A 14,603-nucleotide genomic window follows, 5' to 3' on the forward strand; every position below is an offset into this window, starting at 1 on the left:
TATAAATATATATCACCTGAGTCGCAGGATGAGCCAAACTATAAAAAAAGTGCGACTCATAGTCCGGAAAATACGGTAATAGGAGAGTTTCTCATATGTGCCTTTTGTCTTTCTCTGTTCTTCAAGGCCACGACACTGACAGAATTGCCTCCTTATGTGATCGGTCTCATTACTTGGTTCTTTACATGATATTCTTTTTCTTGTCTTCTGCTTACATTAGTTGAATGGTGCATTATTTAACCACCAATCCATCACCATCCAGCATCCAGTATTTGTATTGATTGTGCTTTCTACCTCTAATGGTTATTGTAGCCCAATCCTCACAATTAGCTCTAATGTAAAAGCATCCCTCCAGGAGTTGATCACCACCAGGCCAGCATTTGGCTCTCTCTAGATGCCCATTGCTTTTCAGTTCAGGTCACGTGTAGGTTGCTGTAAATCACAGGCCCTGTTATAGAGATATATACTTTAAATGTTGAAAATGTATGCAACATGAACAAACATGAATGCAACACTCAACGGACATGATGCATTACGGTTTGACCTAGGGATGTCATGGTACCAGAAATGTAGTAGTCAGTACCAATGCCAATGAAATTACACAATTAACAATTCCCAAATTGATACCACAGGAAAACAACCCCTATTCCTAGTTTCTTATTAAATGTGGCTTTAGTATGAAGATTTGTAGGAAGTCTCAAGATTTCTCAATTTACATTGCTGTCATTAAGCTTACAATGATTGGCAGAAGTGTTAATAGCTGTCTTCCATGATGGGCTACAGCAACAACAAAACTAAAACTCAACATAGTAACCTTCATAACAGTACAAGTCACAGGAAATACACATTAAAATCAATACAAAGGGTGAAGTAAGGTCATCCCTTTAAGTTTGAAACATCAGGTCAGCAGTCAGAGAATTTGAATGAGAAAATCAGATATTGGTATAATTCACAGTTTAAAAACAATTTTCAGGTCTGCGGTTTAATTAAGCTCTTTGTGAATCAAGGAAGTAGAGGAGACATAAGACCTTAAAGCAGGAGACTGACGTGCATCACCAGTGCTTCAATGCTAACTCTGAAAGGTTTCAAGATCGAGTTTGGGCTATTTTGCAGTGGCAAGGAAGAGGCTACAATAATGTAAAGGTTTGATAGGGAAGATCTTATATCTGGAGGTTTTTCTCTCGCTCTCGTCAGTTGAGTGAATACTTCAGATTGGTTGCAGATAAAGATTTTGTTTTGTACATTTTATTCCCTAGTATGTTGTGTTAGATGTGTTTACTTGCTAAAGGTTCTGTCGTGCAGATAAAAACACAGATCTTACATGTGGCATTCACTGCCAAACCAAAAGATTAGTGAGAATAGCAAGGTGACAGGTTGTGCTGGTGTAGAAATCTTAACCTTCAAAACGGCATGACTACAGACTGCTTTTAACCTTTTAGTAGGCTCATCAAAAGCCCATCAGACTGTCCGGTTTTATCATTTTCTCAAAAAAGGTTGACAATTTAGGGACACAATGAATTGGTTCTCATAAGAGCTGACCTTCAAAATGTGATGAGTGATGTGTTGCTAGGCAAGCATGCAAAATTAGCCAATTGGGGATGAATATCGAGTCATGGATACTAGAGAGCTTGGTTAACGCTGTATGGCTGTATGGTTAAAGCTTGGAGCTGTTAGAGTGTTTATCCTTTTTTTTTCCATGGCCACTCATTTCCCTTTTCAAGTGGACATATCCTAATTAGCTACATTTTGTGTGCACATGCTTTCCTAGGCTGTTTGTGCACCAGTGTATATACAGTAGTGGCTTTTAAAGGCTTTGCAGTCCACATTTATGTGTTTGAATGGATTTGTTTGTGTCATGAACTGAGCTGAGGGTTTTTGTAGCATGACACAATCAGATAATGCTTTTTAACTGAGAGGAGTAAATACACAAACTTACAGTGAAAATCATTCTTCCGTCTGTCATGCCTACAGTTATGGTGCATTGTTATATGTGCCATCTTAATGTCTCTTTTTTGGCAAAAGATTCTGATCACAAATATTACAAAATAAAATGTACTCGCATATTCCATGTACATTAGATATCTTTCTCATAGATATCATAGATATTGAAAATGTAATTTTTCTGTTCATTCTTGTATCAAAAGATGAGAAGACCGCGGACGTTTTGGATTAGTAGTGGACCAATACCGAATCTACCAATAAAGCTTCCCCTTACTTGACTTTTAGAGATCAGCTTAATTGTTAACAGTTGATTGACTGTCCGTACATACTGTAAGCACTCCAATCAGTGCAGTGGTCGACTTGGTGGCGATTCCGGCCATTGAAATGTGCCCTCTCCCGCCACTATGTGTAATTTGGTTGTCTTGTATGAGAGAGCCTGTTTTGATTAAGGGAGAACAATTTAATTGACTTTGTAGTCAGTCTTACTTTCAGTAAGCCCATGCCCCAGCCTGCGGTTCCCCATTTCAGTTTTTGCAATGCTTTTGTCCTGGTGCTTGGGAATTGATTTAAAAGTGACTGCTAATCCCTGTTGATAAGATTTTTGCCCTGGCATTCAGTTTCCACTGTGGTCTGCTCAGTATCTCCCCAAATTAGCCTGTACCTGCATTTGAAAAGCATTCGGGCTGGACATGGAGCTGCCTCAAGTGCACTCACTCTTCTCTTCCCCTACCCTTGGATTTGGTTTAGACAAAACAAGATCATTTTGTGAGTGTTAGTGTTACACATATTCTATTAAAGATCTAAATGAGGCAGTAGTCCTTTATGTTACTTTTTCATGGCAACCATGTAGGGTGGCAAGTTATTTTTTTTTTTTTTTTTTTTTTTGCAAGCTAGTTTATATAGCATGTCAATACAGCTATAATGTTGTGGAAAACATTGTGCATAAAACATTATCTTAACAAGATAATGAGATATTTATTCTGTGATGAAACCGGCGATTAAACCAATACTATGACGTCATGTTTTATCTCATATATTTGTACCAGGCCACATCCTCTCTGTCCACTGCTACCTTCTTTGCCAATGCTTGACAAATGAGACATGTGCTTTGGCCCTCAGCTTTGCCTGGCTGAATCTGTGCAATGTCTGTCATTTGTAAGGAGCTGGTCACATGCAGTTCTATCTGCATGTTCCATCAGACAGGGGATATGTGGGCCAAGGGTCAGCGGGATGTGCTGGCGTCAGGCTCGCCACACTGTTTTGGCGTCACGTCTTCACCAGCAGTCATGAACGTGGTGAGGAAGCCCAGTTTGTTTTATTTGTGTTGTGCACTAACAATTAGCTGTTTGAGCCCTGGAAGGAAGAGCCAAGATTATGGGTGGAACTTTATTATGAAATACAGTGTTCTCTACTTGTAGTCATTGCACTAGCCTTGCATTTACATCTTGTTTTGGGAGGGGTTTTGCATTGTGAGCCTCTGAATGCAGTGTTATTTAAGGGAATTTGGAAGGGGATGTACATATGGGCTGTTTGGTACATCATCTGACTTATATTTTGTTAGGATATAAGTAGGATATATTTTACTTGTTAATTGATTTTTTTTTTTTTACTGTAAAACTCCACGACGACAAAACGACAAAATTATGCAAAAGTAATTATGTTAATATATTCGCTAATCGCTATCAGTGTCCGCTGTGCAGCCAGTGTAATCGTCGGTTATAGAAGGGGAAGAGCTCCCATTGACATTGGGCCAAAAGATAAAAAAACATCATCTGCCAAGCCTGTAATGGACAGTAGATGGGATTGTGGTTTAGGCAAGCATTTTTTTTCTTTACTTTTCCCCTACAAACATCTCTCCTGAGAGCTTTGAAGCTGGCTCAGCAGTTTCTTATCACTCTCCCATGACGACACGGATTCTCTTTTTTTGTGCTGGAGGCATTGCCAGTTCTCCCTTTTTGCTTCCTAGATGGATAGCCTATTCTGCTCAAAAGAGGCAGAATCTTTGTTTGTGAGTCTACTCTATCTTGTAAAGGTACATGCATTGATTTTAGTTCAATTCCATGACTGTGTACACCATAATGATTATATGATCTAAATTGAGTATGCCCTGTTGGATATTTGAAACTTACTCATCTGTTGTATAATTTCAAACCCCTTAAGCCCACAATGACGAGGCTTTTGTGTTTTAAACTGTATGTGACCACTAGACAAAAAAGGCCTTTGCAAGAGGTGGAGTGAAAATGCTTTCTGCTGGACCATGAGGAGAAGCCTCCCTATCTATCCATCTCCATATCCACTGTCTATCATTCACTGATGTATCAGCCTCCTTCTCTGTGGTGCTTCATGGGCCACCATAATACCTCATTAGTCTCATTAGCCAGAAACATTGGATCTTATTGATTTCACATGTATTCTCTCTCTGCCCTCAGCTCCCTCTCTCTTGATTGTCTTTCATACTGTCTGCTATGGTCTGTGCACAGCATCCTCAGGTCAGGTATTTTGTTCTGAAATATTGCCAATATCAGAAAACCTACAGAATGTATGACGCAAGAAGCTTTAGTCAGTTTGAAATGGGTTGTTTGTGGTAGCTGATGCAATTGAGCTGGACAAAAGTAGAAAGCAAGATTTTAAAGAGCACAAAGGAGTACTCTCAGAAGGATGTTTCTCTGACAAAGCTTGAGAGTTAAGACTTGACAGACTTTTGTGGGAGGATTATGTCTGACGTGTTTCCTTTTGTAGATTTTTATGAGAGTATGTATCAACATTCTCAGACTGGTATAAACCATTGAAGTCTGTGCATCTTTTGCATGCAAAGGGGCCCTCGGTTTCACATTAAATCAGTTTTAAATTAAATATTTACATCAGCCTTCTTCTAGCACTGGGTTGAAGTCTTTTTAGTTGCAAAAAAAAAAAGGTGGCCTTTTTCAGTATCCATCACTAATTTATAGCTCAGTTTTTGGCACAAGCTCTGGTAGACTTACACTGAAAGCTTAGCCTAAAGCATTTGCCTTCATTCCATGATAAAACAAACAAACAAAAAAAGAAAAAACACTTTATGCTTGACCAATTAAACATTTCAGTCCTCGCCAACTGGTGGGTGAATGTTTTTGTGACTGTGCTGAGGGTACTTGGTTTAAAGGTGCCATGTGTAAGAATACACGCATCAAAAGAATGAGAAGAAATAAGGGCGATGATGTCATTAAAAAAATGACAAGGTATAGTGCTGCAGAGATATCAACCTGAATTAGCATGCTAAATTACTAGCCACAGCCCAACAGATGTCATAATATCAGTTTCGGCCATGGGAGATATGCGGGCAACATAACCGCCAGCCAAACTGCAATACACGAATAACTCGCACGGCTTGTGGGCGTACTTGGGGTATACTGCCCCCATCCTTTATGGAATGTGGAGTATGAATTGATTTTTTGGGCACATGGCACCTTTTAAGACTGTCGGTTAAGAGTAAATGGATCCCAGGTTGCATTGTATCCACAAAACAGGATTCCCAAGTCATGATCTCACTGAATCCTACTGTATGATGTGTCTAATTAGTGTGATTTAACATTACACACTGTTACAATGTGGTATATGTTGCAAGATCCGTCAGTATCAATCTTACAAAACGAAAAGCCACCTCAGAAACGGATTAATTGGAGATTCAGAAATTGCTTGAGAGAATCGGCAATGTCAGCTAGCTCCGTGAATAAGGAATTATGTTACACATCATTATTATGACCGCCGCGCAGCGAAGCTTTAGCTTTAGTCAGATTTTTTTTTATTTTTTAATTTTTTTTATTTTTCCCGCACGTCCAAATTTCCGTCAAGGATTCCCGGGACACTGTAAGACCGGGGTACACGAAACTTGGTGGGTATGTAACCTACATGGATAGCATGGAAGCATGTTTTTTCGTTTTGATCTGTAGCCCCCGCTGGACTGGACCCCCCCGAAAGGAGGGTAGGGCAGACACAGTTTTCTGTGAATATCTCGAGAACCGTAGGGTTAAGGAGGCCCATTTTTTTTGTATGTTGATCTCAAAGGGCCAGGTCAACCCATGTCAACTCATTTCATGTATAGCGCCACCTAGTTAAACACAAAAAAGTAAAAATTAGGTGTTGTAATCGCAGGTATCTTTGACCTAACATAGTCAAAACTGCACGAAATTGGAAGTGTAGGATCATTATGACATCCTCTGAATGCACGCCAAGTTTCGTGGAATTCCATTCATGGGGGCCACACAATAAATTAATTTATGTTACTATACACCAACTGGCCTGTAGGTGGCCGGAGACATTCACAGAAAACTATCTCGAGAACCGTAGGGCCTAGGAGGTCCACCTTTTTTTGTATGTTGGTCTTAAGGGGGCATGTCAACCTATCCCATTACCACTTATTTCATGTATAGCGCCACCTAGTTAAAAATTAAAAAGCAAAACATTAGGTGTTTTCATCACAATATCTCTGGCTGACATGGTCAAAACTGCACGAAATTGAAAGTGTAGGATCATTATGACACCCTCCGAATGCATGCCAAGTTTCGTGGACTTTCGTTCATGAGGGGCCTTACAATAAAATAATTTATGTGTACATTTAGTGACCGTGCACCAACAAGGATTCCTGGGACACTGAAAGACCGGGGTACACGAAACTTGGTGGGCATGTAACCCCACATGGATAGCATGGAACCATCGTTTTTCGTTTTGATCTGTAGCCCCCCCACTGGACTGGACCCCCCGAAAGGAGGGTAGGGCAGACACAGTTTTCTGTGATTATCTTGAGAACTGTAGGGCCTAGGATGACCAATTTTTTGCGTATGTTTGCCTCCAGGGGTCATGTAAACCCATTCCATACATGTGCATAAACAGATGCAACACGCACACACATACATTCACAGTAATCCTACATATGACACATACTCACACAGTAGACATATATACTCATGCATGCACATGCACACACATAGGCACATAAACAGGCAAACACACAAGCACATGCATGCACACACACCCACCCACCCACCCACACAAACACACATAAACATAAACATGTACACGCACACATGCACACAACTCAAGAATTTCTCAGAATTATGAACAGGCAAGATGGGGGTGGGGTTGTATAAAATGTATTTTACATGTGAAATCTATGAACTAATCATGTTTCGGTACTTGTTGTCTAGCAGATACCAGTGAGAAATGAGTGTGCATAATGCAATTCAGTGAGAATCATATATGCTAGGGGTGTAAAGATTAACCGATACGTATCGGTATCCGTTTTTAACGTGCAAGATACGGCTACATAGATACGTGAAGCCCCGTATCGGGAAAAAAACTGAAATGAACCGGTCGTTATATCGATTTACTTGTTATGAATCGGTACACACCTTTTCTTTTCTGCTCTCAGGCGGCTCATTTACGTTCCAAGCACCGCGTTCACCCCACTTCTGGTTTTGAAACTATACGTGGCATGGAACTGTGGGTAATGCAGTTCGTTTTTGGTTACATTCATTGCCCAAAGTTGTCAAATGACCTCATTACCCATACATCTATTGCAACTTAAGCTTGTGACAACTTACACTCGGTCGGCTTTTGTTTTTCAAAATCCAGCGCGAAATTGAGAACATATAGCATTCCTAAACAGCAACGATAGTCTGTAGAGTAGCCTTACCTTTGATGAAGGGATTTCCTTAATTTTAAATAATAATTTGGCCCTTGCTGCTAAAACGATGCATAAATTATTTGCCAATGATTTTGTTCATATTCACTCAGACTTGTGGCATTTTAGGTTTCTGCATTAGGTCTACTGTTGGAACAAAATAAGCCCTGAGAGTTCATTGATTTGTAGGTCTATTTTATTCTTGTAGGGTAGGCTAGGCCTATATGAGAAAAGGCCAAGAGTGTCTTAAGCACTGTTTTATTTTATTTCGGTATTGTCTTACCTCAACAAGGCTACAGCTCCATGAAAACAATCAGATATAACTATAAAATCTGTAAAGTCTATAAAAATGTATTTTATGTTGTATTTGGCTGCTGTGTTTGACTGAAATGTAGACTATTCTTTTTTCATTTCAATACAGTATATGAAACAAACCTCAGTTTAGATAATCATATTCACACATTTTGTTGCCTAATTGACAACCATGACCATGATGATTGATAATATAAAATGAATGTGCACCTTGAGCAAATTATAAAAAATCTTTCAGAATGCTTTCCATTCTTGAACTGCATTGAATCGCATCGCATCGAATCTTACTGAATCGTTTTTTATAAACATGTATCTTTTCTTGTATCGAATCATGCCCATGTATCTAGATGCGAATCGTATCATCTTTTACATGAGAGATTCACACCCCTAATATATGCCTTTCAGCGTGACTTATTTTTGTGGAAAACATGTGCTGGACTGGGCGGCGGTCATATTTTGTAGCGCTCTGCGGTACATCTAGTTCATAATCAAGTTGTTTAACAGGATATATTTATGGAACATTTCTTTATTGCTACTGATCTAAGCAGATTTGAGCTATCCATTTATCTAACCTAAATTGTAGCTTTGTTTCCTTCATTTCACAAGGGCTAGTGATGATTAATAACTACAGTTGTGCTGCAGAAAGTTCCATTCACATTAATGGGCCTTTCTTACGTTCGGAGATCTATTAAAACTATATAGGCTTAATTACTGTTGCAAAGTATATAATGACCGCTGCCAATGGCAATGGGTTTTGTGCTTTTGATTCAAGTCTTTCATATCATTCCGCAAGTAGTCCGGTTACTTCTTGCAATGGAACTTGCTGCGTTCTAAAGAATGTTTTGATTCAAGTTCTCTGTGTGTTGCGAACTATTTGTTTCTCAGCAAAAGCCATGAAGAAACAGTAACAAATAAATGTAAAGAGACATATGATATGGAGTTTATTTTTTTAGTTTTGGCAAGTAGCCATATGATAAGTGGGATAATATATAGAACGCCGGTCATTATCGGGGAAAATAAGTTCTTTCAGAGCGAAGCAAGATCTGGTTCACTCTGTCGGGATTTTTTTCCCGATGGCTGGCAATCTATACATTATCCCTTACAAATGTTGCAAATCACCATGGAATTCTCATTTCCGTCACACAGTGTACTGTTACTAATTTCTTTACTTAATAACAATTAACAATAGAATATACCACTTCTGGGCCTACTACCAAGGGTCAGTATTGGCCCTTTTCCACTATGGGGTAAAACCCTGGTGTCTGGGGTAAAGCCTCAGACTTTTTTATAACTTATTTAAATGTCCTGTTATAATTTGACGCGGTGTTCTTGCTAAGCACTGTTTAAAAGTTTCTTGCAGTGTTAGCTAATGTCCCCGATGTTACAGCTCCTTATGGAAACAGAACACCGAGTCCACGCACTGGTGTTTAAGAGCGGGGAAAAGCCGTGGGCCAGCCTGGTCCTTAATGGTAAAGAGCCATATGATTCTCTGCTGTACATTTTGTCTTTGAAGCTGTTGTTGCTATAGAGACTGGAAATTGCTTAGTTACGGTCATCTGTTTACATTGTGATGAACATGGTCATTGATATATATATATATATATATATATATATATATATATATATATATATATATATATATATATATATATATAAAGCTAAATACAAGGCAGTAATGTAGTGATTATGCAGTGGTTGATCAGGCAAGCCCTGCCTAACATGAGACCATCCTACTGGGGTGATGGTACTAATGTGTTTTTTTTTCCATTAAGGTAATGCGACTTGCATTACACTGACCTCTCTGAATGTTACTTGAAAGACACATTACACCGCACTGGCTTTCAAAAACGTGTAAATATATTTCAAGTAGCCTGAAATCACACTACATCTGGTATTCAGCTTAGAAACTAAACTGCCACTGCATAGTAACCATGTGTACCATTGTGTAACCATATTGATGCCAAAGTAAAGCAGGCTGAGTGGCACACATCACCAATGGATACCTGTAAATAAACACCATGTGTATCGTCATTTTCGGAATGCATGCTCTCTGGATGTATGAATCATTTTCTTTGTGGATTTTCTTAGCATTTTCTGTATATGGATAAAAATGGCAGAGAGAGACAGTAGAGTCTTGCTTCATTTTGGTCAGCTGCTAGGCTGTGACACCCCTGTCCCCCCTAGGTGTTCTTCCATTTGCACACCTATCGGCTCTGTGACTGTCTTCAGCTTAAAGGTGGAACAACCCCCCTCCCCTCTTTCTGTGATTGGACATTTTATTCAGAACAGTAAGACAGAATAGCAGTGCAACATTCCAACCTTAAACTCTCTGATGATCTCTCTGTTTAGCATCTCTCAAATCTGTCACGTAAGAGTATGGCTTTTGAATAAATCAATCTGCTACTAACCATTCAACAGAACTATTCAATGCAAATGGTAACACTGTTAGTCTTTTAATGGCTAGAATGTTGCAGTGTACTGGTTAATTGTTCTGTTGGCTGGTAGCTGGATGGTATGAGCTGGCTGACATTAATGTTAGTGTGGAGCAGTAAATTTGTCTTCTATAGTTAAGTGGATTTGACTGCAGAGCTTCATAAAATGTTTATAGTGCCCTCAGGATTGAGTACTGTCAGGAAGTACAGTGATGGTTATCCATATTCATAAGGACTTGGAATCATAAATCAGGTGCTCTGCTTTATTGTGCTATCTCCAACTAAAAATACCTAGCTCGGTGTCCTCAGAGTTCTTGTCAGACAGAGCTGATTGTAGGAAACGGGGCAGGGAATGCAGTTCGCCACTCGAGCAGCCATGGAAATGAGAGGGGAACAGATAATATAGTCCGTAAATAGGTGGGGAGATAGGAGATGGAAACTCGCTGCTTTCCTGGCAGCCCATGTCTCTGTTGCCCCTTGACCCTCGTGTGACACTGTGATAAATTTCACTATGGGGTCAACAATTAGTCTAGAGGTTACACTGTGATCGTCAAGGAGTGCACATATGTGCATGGATTATTGTTTCCTTGCACTGCATTGGGTCCTGTTTTTGAAAGATGAAAGCAATCATGTTTTAAGTCATTGTATATCTATTGAAGAAAAATATTTTATTTGAAGACCCAATTTATTTACTGCATTTGTGTTGGGTGTTTATTTGCACTGGTATAATTGTTAAAATAAAGTTCAAGTAATGTATCCCTCAGTTCAAAACAAAAGCAAAATGTTTACAGATCTGAGGAAGAGATAATAGAATAGAATCCCCAATGTGGCACAGATTAGCAGAAAGTGATCGTTAGTTTAAATTTAGATTACCAATCATGGTTTAGTACGGTATATGAGATTATCTAAACATAGTTTGTAAGAGTATCAATCAATAGAACAATCTTATACACCCCTGACAATATTTAGACTTTATAAACACTGCTCATGGATGACGCACATTTCAAATTCAGTCAAATGTTTTAAGAGAGCCTCTGCAAATTGAGCGAAAAGAGAAATGGAAAAGCCCCTTACTCTCGGACCCTCTCTATCATGGGTGTGTGACATTTCGCTCCCTCCTAAGTGTCAGATTTCTGCATTCTTGCGTCTTCCTGTCCCACCTGGCCCCCTTCCCTCATCTGACCCCTGACCAAGGTCACACCATTAGGCTTGATCTTCAGGGAACTGTACGAATGTGCCGGCTCTATAATGGTTTTCTATCCCTAGTTGAGGAGTGAGTGATGGGCCTAGACTTAATCCTGCTGCTGTTGTGTTATATCTTGATTTCCACCATTCTAGCCCAGGTACCTATCTGGTGGTGCCTTGTGTATCTGTGATTGGTTTCACTCTTTGCTGCTGCTGTTGCTCGAGTGTATGGGAGAGCCCTGTTGGGAGAGCCCTGTTGGGAGAGCCCTGTTGGGAGAGCCCTGTTGGGAGAGCCCTGTTGGGAGAGCCCTGTTGGGAGAGCCACGTTGGGAGAGCCACGTTGGGAGAGCCACGTTGGGAGAGCCCTGTTGGGAGAGCCCTGTTGGGAGAGCCCTGTTGGGAGAGCCCTGTTGGGAGAGCCCTGTTGGCCGCCTGCTGCTCTCTACGTCTGTTTTCCTTTCTTGCCCTGTGCTTACCTTCCTTCCCTCCCTACATCTGAATAGCTCCTCTCGCTGCCTTTTTTACTGGACAACATCTGACCACATGTTATGTCCAGTGTTTGAGAAAGAGAAAGTGAATGTGACGTTGATGATGGCTAATGAGCTTTCTCAATGTGTGGGCTGTTAATCCTTTCCCTCATACGACTGTGTACCTCTCTCCCCTTTGAGAACAGGGAACAAAGCTGCATCACCATGGGAAGGGGAAAAAAGCCTTTTCCCCAACTTTCAATTTTTTCCTCTCTCATCATGATATATTTAAATTGTTTAGTTTGTAGTTTATTTGTCAGGGGCCATGCACAGTTCAAGCCTTGTGCCAGAGTTAGCTATACAGCTAATTTACATCTGTGGTCCCTGGGCAAGGGGGATAAAAGGACAATACAGACAGTACTTTAAAAACAGATAGAAATTTAACAACAAACAACATATAACAGGGCTCTACAGTGCGCCCATTTCACTCGAACATGCGAGTAAAAATGATGCTGTGCGAGTGCAAAAAAATATTTAGGCGCACTGGTGCGAATGACTTCTAACCATGTCAATGTTTGTCTACAAAATACACCGCAACATCGAGAAACATTACTGGTGCAAACCATAGAATCACGTCGCGAATGCAGCATAAAAACTACACCTCCCATAGTTAGCAGTTTCGCGTTGTGACTCGCTAGTAGTCGCTTCTATCAAATCCAAGAGCGCGCAGAAAAAGCGGAAAGTTAGACTAGCCAGCCAAGATGCAAAGATTGAAGAAATTAGTTCTTCTATCCACCGAATTTATTGGATATAGGAGGAACAGGATGAGATTCTAAGAATGCAGTGAGAGAAGGAAAGGTAACCTAACATGCCTTTTAGCCCAGTTGTCGTATTGGCTGCAATATGCAAAATATAGCTGTAGCGAACCGGCACAAAAGTACCCTCCCGTAATACTCCCATTTTAATCAAAGGTAGAACGCTACTGACAACTCCAGGCTTCCACGCATGCATGTTTGTTTACACCTAATACAAGCTGAAGTGCAAAACGAAAGTAGGCCTAATGTTTGCCTACTGCCCCCATCAATGCAGATATTTCAAATAAAAACTAAAAGTATAAAACATATATCCTTGATTAGCCTATGTTGGGTTTTGTGGAAGAGAAAATTAACTGTTTTAGTAGTAGTAGCCTATTAGGCAGTATGCAGTCAGATAGGTCACCATGGGCTTATTTGGATTAGCTATAGATGGATTTACAAATAAATAAATTAGCCTACATTTGGCAGGATACTTGATATACAGGCTAAATGCAAATATGGCAATGTATTATATTATTTTACATTAACAAAATGTAGGAAAATAGAACAGACTGAAAATAAAGTAGGCACTGATTTTTAAAATCCCGTTTCCTGTAGCCTAAATGTTGTCGGTCATTCTTAATATTCGCAATTGGTGCACTGGCATGTTTAACTGTTATCTGCAGTAAAATGTTAGATTATGTGTAAGTTAAGTACAGAACTGACTGTGCGCCCAAATTTTTGTCTGTGCTCCTAAATTTTTTAACTTGGGCGCACAAGTGCTCCTGAAAAAAAAATTTTTTTTATTGTAGAGCCCTGTATAACAAGCATTACATAAGTTAAACCAAAATATATAGATTCCATATTATAGAAAGATCAATGATCACATAGTTGTTTCGCCTTCAGCCAAGGACATTTTAAAACTGCTGAGACTTACACAATTTCTATTATGAAGTGGAATTAAGTTCCACTTTTGTACTGCTGTAATTGAAAAAGGAGATTGATCAAATGTAGTCTTCCTAAATTGAGTGTAACAATCAGCTCTTACAGAAGCCCTGGAGACCCTTACATTATCTATGCAAAATGACACACATTGCTTGAGTGGTGGTGGTGCAAGATCATGGGTCAATTTATACATCAGGCACATGCCTGCAAAACTGTCAAAGGTTAATAGGTTGTATTTGTTTATAATGGTGCAGTGATGGTACAGTAATTTCTTTCACATTTTGTTTGCAAAGGGTACATAAGAGTTTTAGCGTAGTCCCACCTGCCTGGTACCATTGTGAATGAAATTGTGAATGATGCACACTTATTCTGTAGTTTAAATAAAGAAAGCTGTAAGCTGGTGGTTGTGTGGAAGAGACAGAAAAGCAGAGGGGGAAGAATCTGTTAACCAAGCCGTCCAGCAGCATAGTGCGACTTTGACTGTTCAAATATAGCTGCTAAATAATTAATTACGCCGCCTACAGATCAGTAGTTTCATTACTAATTTATCATAATGCAAGAAGTGGATAACACAGCTCTGTGTTTTTGAATGGGGGCATGTCTGTATAATGTGTGTGTGTGTGCGTTCTATGGCGATGAGTGTGTATTTGGGTTTGGAAACAAGGGCATTTCTTTTTGGTGTGTATGTGGAGATGCCTGCCTGATTCAGAGGAGGCAGATCTGCCATGGTTATTTTCAGAGGGGCAGGGCTGTAGCAGCTGCAATAGAAGGAGAGGAGAGATGGAGTGCACTGTGACAAAACAAGAGGTGGAGCCTTGCTGCACTCCCATTCATTTTATGCAAATACAGAGACTCCTGCTGGTGTCCTATT

General features: G+C 39.9%; 1 protein-coding gene across 5 annotated transcripts in view; it reads left to right on the forward strand.

Moving 5' to 3' along the window:
* mast2 (microtubule associated serine/threonine kinase 2) overlaps positions 1 to 14,603 on the forward strand; it is a 122,023-nt gene that overhangs the window by 37,971 nt on the left and 69,449 nt on the right. The gene's annotated exons all lie outside the window — the stretch shown is intronic.

This window comes from Alosa alosa, chromosome 9, assembly GCF_017589495.1.
Source record: "Alosa alosa isolate M-15738 ecotype Scorff River chromosome 9, AALO_Geno_1.1, whole genome shotgun sequence".
In the NCBI taxonomy this organism is placed as follows: domain Eukaryota; kingdom Metazoa; phylum Chordata; class Actinopteri; order Clupeiformes; family Clupeidae; genus Alosa; species Alosa alosa.